The sequence below is a fragment of the Neofelis nebulosa genome, chromosome 3 (genome assembly GCF_028018385.1).
Source record: "Neofelis nebulosa isolate mNeoNeb1 chromosome 3, mNeoNeb1.pri, whole genome shotgun sequence".
In the NCBI taxonomy this organism is placed as follows: domain Eukaryota; kingdom Metazoa; phylum Chordata; class Mammalia; order Carnivora; family Felidae; genus Neofelis; species Neofelis nebulosa.
The window spans coordinates 53,964,168-53,973,467 of NC_080784.1; positions in this window are offsets into that span (position 1 = coordinate 53,964,168).

Here is a 9,300-nt window from a genome sequence, read left to right on the forward strand (position 1 = left end):
TCCTGTCTGCGAGTTGAGGATGATAATCACACCTTCCCCATGGGTTTGCCATGAGGAGGAAACGAGGCAGCTCTACGGAGCGCTTAGCACAGTTGGCGGCTAAGCATCAGCTCTCCTTGTTAGCATCCACCTCTCCCTCCCCTGAGCTCTCAGAGTGCTCTCGTGTTCACCCCTCTTGTTGCACTCAGCAATTGCTACCATGCATTAGATAGAGCACTTGAACTCAGTCTGGTGACCTCCCCACTCCCCACAAATTACATGTTGTTGGAGGGCAGAGGTGGCATTTTGCTCATCTCTGGGTCTCCAGCAGCAGCATAGGAAGGGCACGGTAAATGTCTGAGGGAACAGTGACATAATGAACGGATGCATGATGCTCTTTGGCCAAAAAACAACCCCTCCCTTGGTTATAATCAGAGCCACAGCCAGCCTGCTAATGAGCCAGGCCAGAGCACTGTCCCGCCCCATCCTTGGTGCAGACAGCCAGACGACTGACCGACCCCCGACCAGCCCCCACCAGCCGACCAGCCGCTTGGGGCAGGGCTGATGTCTACAAGGATAAGAGAGAGCAGGGAGCAGGGGGCTTTACAGAGGGGACAGCCTTGGGTCTACGGGTGCTGGCCTCCTGGCAGGCAGTCCCCGAGGAAGTGACAGTCCTGGGCCTACAGGCCTCAGGGCACAGAGGTTCCTGAGCACTAGCTGAGATGGAAAAGCAGAGCCTGTAAAAAAATGAGAGTGGGAAATGAGAGTCAAGGAGCCAAGGGAAACGGCAGATCTGTGAACAGGCTGTTTTTGCTTTTGTCTCTGGAGAAGGAAGAGGATGGAGAGTAAAGAGAGGAGAGTCACAGACCGGCTTCCTGCCCTGCCCGGCCAGGGTGGGATCGCGCCAGATAATGGCTGATAGCAGTGGAAACGGGGAGACAAGATAAAGGGGAGGCCGGCCACAGGCAGCAGACCCCCGGAGCCAGGGAGGAGCGCCGGAGGGACACGAGGAAGATGGTGCGGAAGCACAGAGGAAGCGCGAGCAGAGAGAGAAGAAAGGCCCTCGCTAAGACACTGAGACAGCTGACCAAAGCCGGGGCCTTGGGGTATCAGCACTGAGCTGTCGCTGGCTCAGGGCTCAGGGCCGAGGGCAAACCTCACACTCTCCGGAAAGTTCCTAACCACCCTGAGTGTCTGTCTCGTCTGCGGTAAAAATGAGGGCTCTGGAGGGTGGGTTATTAGAAACCTACCTTCCTCCACTCGTGTTCACTAAGAGAACTGAGATGTAGCAGGTTAGGCTGGTACAAAGTGAGTGCTTGGTTAAAGGGCCTTTTCCTCTCCTTCCCTGAAAGTGGCTTCAGGGATGGTCCTGTCTCCAACATCTTCTGGCTCCTGGTCTAGGAGGCTGTGACATGGAAAGAAACCACGCTGCCACCTTGCCTACAAACCCTCCCTGCTTGAGTTCACACCCGCTCCTTCTCCCCTATGAAACCCACCTTAGAAACTCCAGACAAGGTCTATTCTTCCCAGGATCGGGGGTCTCTGCACAGCACCCCGGTTCTCATCAGCTCATGCATTCATTCAGCCCACACTTACTGAACACCTTCCAGGTGCCAGCCCCGTGCTGAGACCTGGGGAGACAGTGGAAACTCAGGTGACCTGTCCCTGCCCTGGGGGGGCTTGAGATCTAGAAGGGGAGACGAGAAAAGAACAAACAATAGTGACAAGGCATAATAGGTGCTATTAAAAGTTCTGTGAAGGCTACAAATTGGGGATGGGGTGCGTGATCAAGGAAGAATACGTCATTTCCTCATCGAGGCCACAGACTCCTTGGGTGAGTCGTAATTTCACCTGCAAAGCCACAGACCTCAAGGAGAAAGGAGAAAGGTGAAGGACAGACAGAAGGGAGAAAGGAGAGAGGGGATGAACCAGACATTGTATGCTAAGATACTATTTGTAAAGCCCTGATAACTCTCTAAACAAAACTGTTTACCTGGGAGGGGAGGGGGTGCTTCAATGTATGTAAGAATTTTCAAAGAAACCCAACTAGACCTTTTAACTTCCTGAAAACCACACACTGAAATCATCAGAGCTTGAGGAGCCCAAGACTGAGCACAGGCACACCCAGAAAATGCTGCCTTGAAACAAAGGAATACATGTACCAAACAGGAAACCACCCACTGAAAAAAAGTGGGGGCACCCAGGTGGCTCAGTGGGTTAAATGTCTGACTCTTGATTTTGGTTCAGGTCACAATTTCACAGTTCATGGGTTCGAGCCCTGCGTCGATAGCATGGCGCCTGCTTGGGATTCTCACTCCCTCTCTCTCTCTGCCCCCGCCCCCAGTCGTTCTCTCTCTCTCAAAATAAATAAACTTTTTAAAACAGTGACAGGTCTAGAAGAACGGTCAAGTGTGTGGCTTCTGTTTCTGTACCCCCTTTCCTCTTGCAACCTCTCTCTCAGTATTTTTAGTTGGCATCTGCACTCTTAGAAGATAGCATGTAAGTTAATCCTTCACACTAAGGTGTTCATGACGTGTGTTGGCCCACATGGAAATATTTGCACCTTAAAATGGGATAAATGGAATTTAGTGAAATGTTACCCAGTCTCTAGAAGATAGATTTAAGATGTATAGAAGCCCCTCAAATCCCCTGAGGTGAGAGAATTTACTTTGCTCAAAGCTGCCCTTGAAAATCCCATTTCCCATCCCCACAGTGCATTATTCCTGCCCACCCACCCCCCCCCGCCCCCATCATCCTCAGCCTTCAACATTTGGAACTACAAAAGTGAGACCTGTCAGGAAAGAGGAGGTGGAGACCATGTAGTCTGGAATTGCAGTCAAGGAAGACTACTCTTCTCCTGAACTCCTGGTCCCCTTCATCTTGGTCTCTGGGCCAAGCTCCCCAAGATGGCAGTGCACATGAGAATCCAGCAAGCCCCTCATGAGTGAAGATCACACAGTAAATATAGCCACAAAGTAGACAGTCCCTCACCCCTACTTTCTAAGCATCTTTTCATCCCAGGAATATGTGTTAGAGGGAAAGTATTCCCTCTTGGACCCCTGACCTTTAGGGTATCAGCCTGGGGTTGGGGGGTGGATGGATGGGAAGGCTTTCAACAGTTGTATTAAGCAGCTCTTCCATGAGCCTTGGTGAGGGGACTGGTCTCTCCATGGCCCCTGAGCTCTGCTATGTTCTGGGTGTCACAGTGCAGGCCTTGAGCCCCACACTCTTGCAGACAGCAATACCTGTTTGCAGGGTTTGTGGGTGTGTTCAGTTAGGTTAATGTGTTGAGGCCACTTTGCACAGGTAAAATCTGCTTTCAAATGAAGCTTGCCGACCATATTCCAAATTCAATTTTCTCAGGAACACTTCAAAACAGACGCCTTATATATAAAGGTTGACTCCATAGAGGATAGAAGTCTCCAAATGATTACAACCTGCATTTATTTTCTGCTTCAAGTTCAGGAAAGAACTTGAGATCCTGTGGGCTTTCTAGCTCTGGCAGAGCCACACTGGCTGGCCTACCCCACAGGAGCCCACCAAGGGGGCTCCAAGGAGGGGGCCAGGAGAACGACCTCTCGCCCCCACTAGTTCCTCTCCTCTGCCCTGCTCACCAGTTCCCCACACCAGGCTTTGTGCAAAGCCCACGTATAGCTGTACTAATAACACTCACCATTTAATGTCCATTGAATGTGTGCATACTATGTGCCAGACAGGCAGCTAAGCACCTTAATTATTTCAGTCCTGGCCTCAGGACAATCCCTTGAGCAGCAACCTTATTGTGTCAGCTTAATGGATGAGGAAACTGAGTCTTGGAAAGGTTAAGTAATTTACCAAAACAAACTGTAGCGGGGCCCACCCCATCCCAGAGCTCACCTCGTTCTCTCTGAACCAGATTCTCTGAGGGGTATTACAACAACCAAGCACGGAACACACGCGCGCGCGCGCACACACACACACACACACACACACACACACACCAGTTTCCTGTGCTCAGGCCCCCACTATGAACAAAGAGAATCGGGGAAGAACTGAGCACAGTAGGGACAGCACAGATGGTATTTTAAGACTCTCCCTAGGAGTTGGCACAATCTGGGAGGCAGCTGTTGGGGAGGAGGGGAGATGTAGTGTGGATGAAGACGGATCTTGAATTTTCCATCTGCTTTCAGACTGGACCTTCCCAGCTGGCTGCACGTTGATTTAATCTTGCACATATTTATGGAGATCCTACTAAGAACAGGCTCAGCGGGGGCCTTGCAAGACATTCAGAGAACCAAGAGCCACGGCCCCTCCCCACCCAGAGCCCAGAGCCCAGAGCCCAAAGCACAGAGGGACAAAAAGTGGCCCACAGCACCCTGGCCACCCTCCTCAGCATTTCAGCTTTGAGGGAGGCCAGCGGGGTCGAGAAGCAGGCACAGGGAGAAAGGCCAGGAATTGTGGCTGGGAACCCACCCCACCGTGGCGCCCTTGGCGGCCGCATTGGAAGGAGGAAAGGGGTGAATTCTCGTGAGAATTCTGATAAATGAGCTCCTCCACCCCTCCCCCTCCCCCAATTAAAGCGAAGCAATCCCAGCGCGCGCTGCAGAAACCACTTCCAAGCCAGGCATGACATCAACATTTCAGTGATAAGGGGTGGACAATGGGGTGTTAGACTAATAGAAAAACACCGCTGGATAAGGCCGGCTCCTGATACCCAGGCTGATGGGAAATACCATTGTCTGTCCGCTGTCAGCTGAGTCCCGGGGCGACAGGGATTCCAGCGGCCACAGGCAGCGGCGGCGGCGAGGGCGGCCCGCGGGGCTGGACAGGGGAGGGCGCCGCGGGCGCAGGGAGGGGCGGGGTGCAGGGGCGGGGGGCGAGGACACGCCGGGCAGCCAGGCAGAGAGAGCAGAGTGCGGCGCCGGCCGGGGAGGGCGCGCAAAGGGGGCTCCGGGATTTGCACCTGGGAGTGGCAAATCGGGGAGACCACCTCCGCCTCAAGTTCGCGGATTCAAGTTTCCCTGGCCCGCCTCGCCTCGGGTTAGCAAGAGCCTGCAACCCCGCAGCTGTACCTGAAGTTCACCAGCCTTGGGCCTTCAGCCGTGAGAGAAAAACCGAAAAACCGGAGGGAGAGGTGGAAATGGAAAGGGGCCCACAATTCTCTCTTTGTGGTGGGACTGTGTTGCTTGACCGTTCAGTGTGCACAAGTGTATTTGTTCCATTGAGTCTCGGACTTTTTATTGTATCAAGTAATACAGAGTTCTTATATTTTAAGTTACTCAGTAAGAAGAGAAAGTTCAACAACAACAAAACTGGTTTCCTGCAGTCTGCCTCCCCATCCTGTCCCTGTACCGTGTCCTGCTCCCCAGAGAGAACCAAACCACTGTCAATGCCTCGTGCTGCTTCTGGCGTTTGCCGCTCTATTTCTGAATAATGTGCTTATGCTGCTGTTTTTATTTCTCAGTTTTAGACATCATCTAACGGCTTTTTCATATGGGAAATGAGAACTTAGCAACTTTAAACTGCTCTCCCTTTGACTTATCTCTCTCATCCTTCAGTAATTATATACAATAATATTTGAGTAAATAATGAATAGAGACTACTCTGACAGTAAAAATATTGCTGTAACTTTCCTAGATCCTGTTTCCTCTACTTTCTTAAGATACTCCTTGGTCTTGCTGGAGCATGTCCTTCAGTACCTTCCTCAGAAAAGGTACATTTTTTTTTTTTTTAATTTGGTAAGGTCTTGAATTCTAGATCAGAAATTATTTTTTCATAGTACTTTAAAAAGATCGCTCCTTTTCAGACTTCTCAAGACACACATTCCTCTTCCTGAGACTCTATATGGAATCTTGTCTTAGGAAGCTCTTAGGAAATTCTCTCTATGCCTGCTGTGGGAACATTTTATGATGTTTCTTAATGGTTTTTTTTTTTTTTTCATTCATTTTCTTGGATAATCAGTCACTAGGCTGTTAATCTGGAACTCACCTCTTTTAATTCTGGGGAAAATTCACCTCTTATTTCTTGGCTATTTACTCCTCTTTCCCATTTTCTCTATCCCTTCTTTCTAGAACTTCTATTAATTGGATGTTGGATATTCTAAATTGATAGTCTAAATGTCTCAGCTTTTATTTCCTATTTCCCTCTAATTCTTTGCCTTTTTGTTCTACTTTCGGGAAGATTTTTTTCACCTTTATCTTCCTACCCTCCTATAAAATACTTTTTTTTTTCTTCAGTATTTTAATTTCTGAGAGGTCTTTCTTGTTTTCTGATTGTGGCTTTTTCATAGCTTCTAGTCTTACTTCATTAGGCAACATCTTATCATCTGAAATATATTAATTATAATTATTTTTTTAAGTTTCCGTCTGTTCCTCACATTGTTACTTTCAGCTTCCTTGTCTCTGTTAGTCTTGGTCTCTATTTTTGATGTTGGAGACTTTCCTCAGATGTGTGGTGATCTTTGGCTGTGTCACTAAAGGGTCACTGGAAGTTCTGAGTGCACAGGGGCTTGTGCCCTATGGGGCTTCATCCTGGTGACTGGGGGAAAACCTGGTCATTTACTTGGACTAGTCAGTTTCTCTAGCTTCTGTCTTGGGACCTACAGGAGGGTCTTGCATTTCTGGGATTTCAGGCAGAAGAAAGCATTTGTGTGGGTCTGATGGTTCAGTTTGCCAACTTCTCATCCTCATCGTTAGAGCTATTCCCAGCCCGCCTTCCACTCTGCCAGGTGCCCCTGAGTCAGTGGCCTCCCCAGTTCAGGGTCCACCAGAAAGCACTTTATTTTGCACCTAAAACACCATTTAGTGCATGCCAAGTCCTAGGGTTAGGCCTGAGATCTTATGGAACCCCTTCCTTTGGCAGAGAAGAACTCAGAGAGAAATGATTCACCTTAGACCTCACATGAAGGGGGTCATGGTGAGCCCAGTCCATGACCTGGACCTTTCCCGAAGCGAACACAACTGGTAGGTTTCCAGGCCTCCCTTTCCTTCCATCTCTCTGTGTATTGCTTTCTATACATCCCTCTGTTTGTCTTTCCCCCTCCACTGACAGGTCACAATAGGATAAAAACATTTAGTATGAAGGAGCGCCTTGGATATTATATATATATATAATATATATATATATATATATTATATATATATATATATATATATATGATGTAATGAAATAGAAGAAAAATTTTACAAAAATAAATCTGTAAAAAAATAAATAAATCTGTAAATTAAAGTTAAGTAGTCCTCAATTTATATATTTGACATTCATATACCCCGTGTTTTCATACATAGATACTTAGGAACTCCTTCTTCTATGCCTATCTCGGATCTTCGTATGACATTTCTTGAAAGAACTTTGAGTTTCACATGGTGGTGACGCCTGGCTACAAACAGATTGGCCATGTCGCCATCTTTGTCTGTTTAACAGTGCACATTACCACAATTACTTGTATTATATTAGCGTATTTTCCTTCATTATGTTATGTAACTAAATGGAAAACAAAAGTGAAAGTGCGATACTAGTGATAAAAAGGGTTGGGTCTCGGGAACTTAAGTGAGGCAAGAAGCTGCTAGCGTGGCCAGCCAATCTTCAGCTTTCGGCTGAAGCATGTTGAATTAACCTGGCTGGTGGTGTTCAATTTTGAAGGAAAACAGGACAATTAGAGAACAAGGTGTAATTGAAGAGTTCATAATCTTTTTTAGATTTCGGGAAATAGAATCCCTTTCGAATATATAAATCTATTGCCTTGTTTTGCACATTTGAAATGATCTGTAGTTTGTTGCTTATTTGGAGAGAGAAAGTGGATAAGACAATGGGACTGTCAGCGCCTCCTCAATCCCTGAAAGTACACTCGGGATCAGCGTCCCCACCTGTGTTGGCAGCTGGACACATACGAGCCCACTGAAAAAGTTCTTGTGGGTTTGGAAAGGTCATATGCTACCCCAGGGCATATGCGCAAGGGTCTAGCCATTCTTCCTTGTCCCTGGATGGTTTGCTTCCCTCAAAATATGACTCTTGGTGCTACTTTAGGACAGAGGGCTCCCCTGCTGAGTCCACTGTCTGTCTGGATCCACCCACACTCCTGCGACTAACCCAGCCCCTTCTTCTCTACGTATGCACCCAGAGAATCCAGGCGCATAGGGGCCCAACCAGAAAAGTTAGCCTGACTTCTTCCTGCCCCCTGCCCCATTCCTGCACCCTCCAAAATATCTTGACCATGTTCTCTGAGTCACTAAGCCAAAGGTCTGTGAGCCATCCTCAACAACTTCAAGTCTTACATCCAAACTTTTGCCACCTTCTTTATCCATTTGACATGCAAAGCCTCCCCTGATATCCCCACAGCAACTGCCCTGGGACAGGCCACCACTGTGTCTTGCCTGGGGTATTTCTATCACCCCCAAGTGGTCTTCAGCCCCAACCTACTCCTTCCCCAGTCTATCTTTCACAGTGCTGCCTGAGTGATCTTTCCAGAATGCCACTCTGATCACCTCAGGTCCTAATTAACAACCTCTCAGGACCTCCTTATTGCCAGAGTCCAAACTCCGAAGCATTCATCCTCCACCTACCTCTCCAACTTTTTTCCCACCTCCTCCCCACAAATCCCAAATGGAAACCACAGGATACCACTTGAGTCTCCAGAGTTTTGGCCACGATACTCCATGGCTTGGAATGCCTTCATCCCCGTGGTGATGACCACATCCTTAAATGTCATATTTTCCTGGTTGCTATTCCTCATTCCTTCCTTAGGAAGAATTCATTACTCCTTCCTCCATTTCTACAACTCTTGAAAGTATCTACTCTCCCTTTAAACTGGTGTTATAATGATCACGTTGTCTCTCTTCTTCCCCATAATCTTCTCAAGTCAAAACTGTGACTTCCCTCTATCTTTAGTGCCTAACTCAGCCTTGGCATGGAGTTGGCACCTAATAAATACCTGTTGAATTTCTTTCATTAGACTGAAAATATGTAGCCCCTGACCACATATGGTCTACTGTCCAAAAGTGGTTAGAGAGCTATTTACATAGAGTCAAAGATACATTTTCAAATACCAAGACAAAGCTATAATTATTTCAGGAAAGATTGAAATGTCAAACACCATCAAGCTCTGTTTGTCTCTGTCCCTGTATCCGGCCTTTACTTGCCTCATACAGTTATCTTGATTCTTACAAAAGACTCTCAACAAGATAAGAAATATGCTATGGGAACCTCTGGGTGTCCTCATGTCCTCATGAGCTCACAGCTCATGATCCAAAAGTTTTTTTGGAGTCCATGTGTCAGATCTCCCCAAAGGATTCTGACTGGGTCTGCTCAGGTCACATGACCACCTCTGGACCAATCACTATGAAG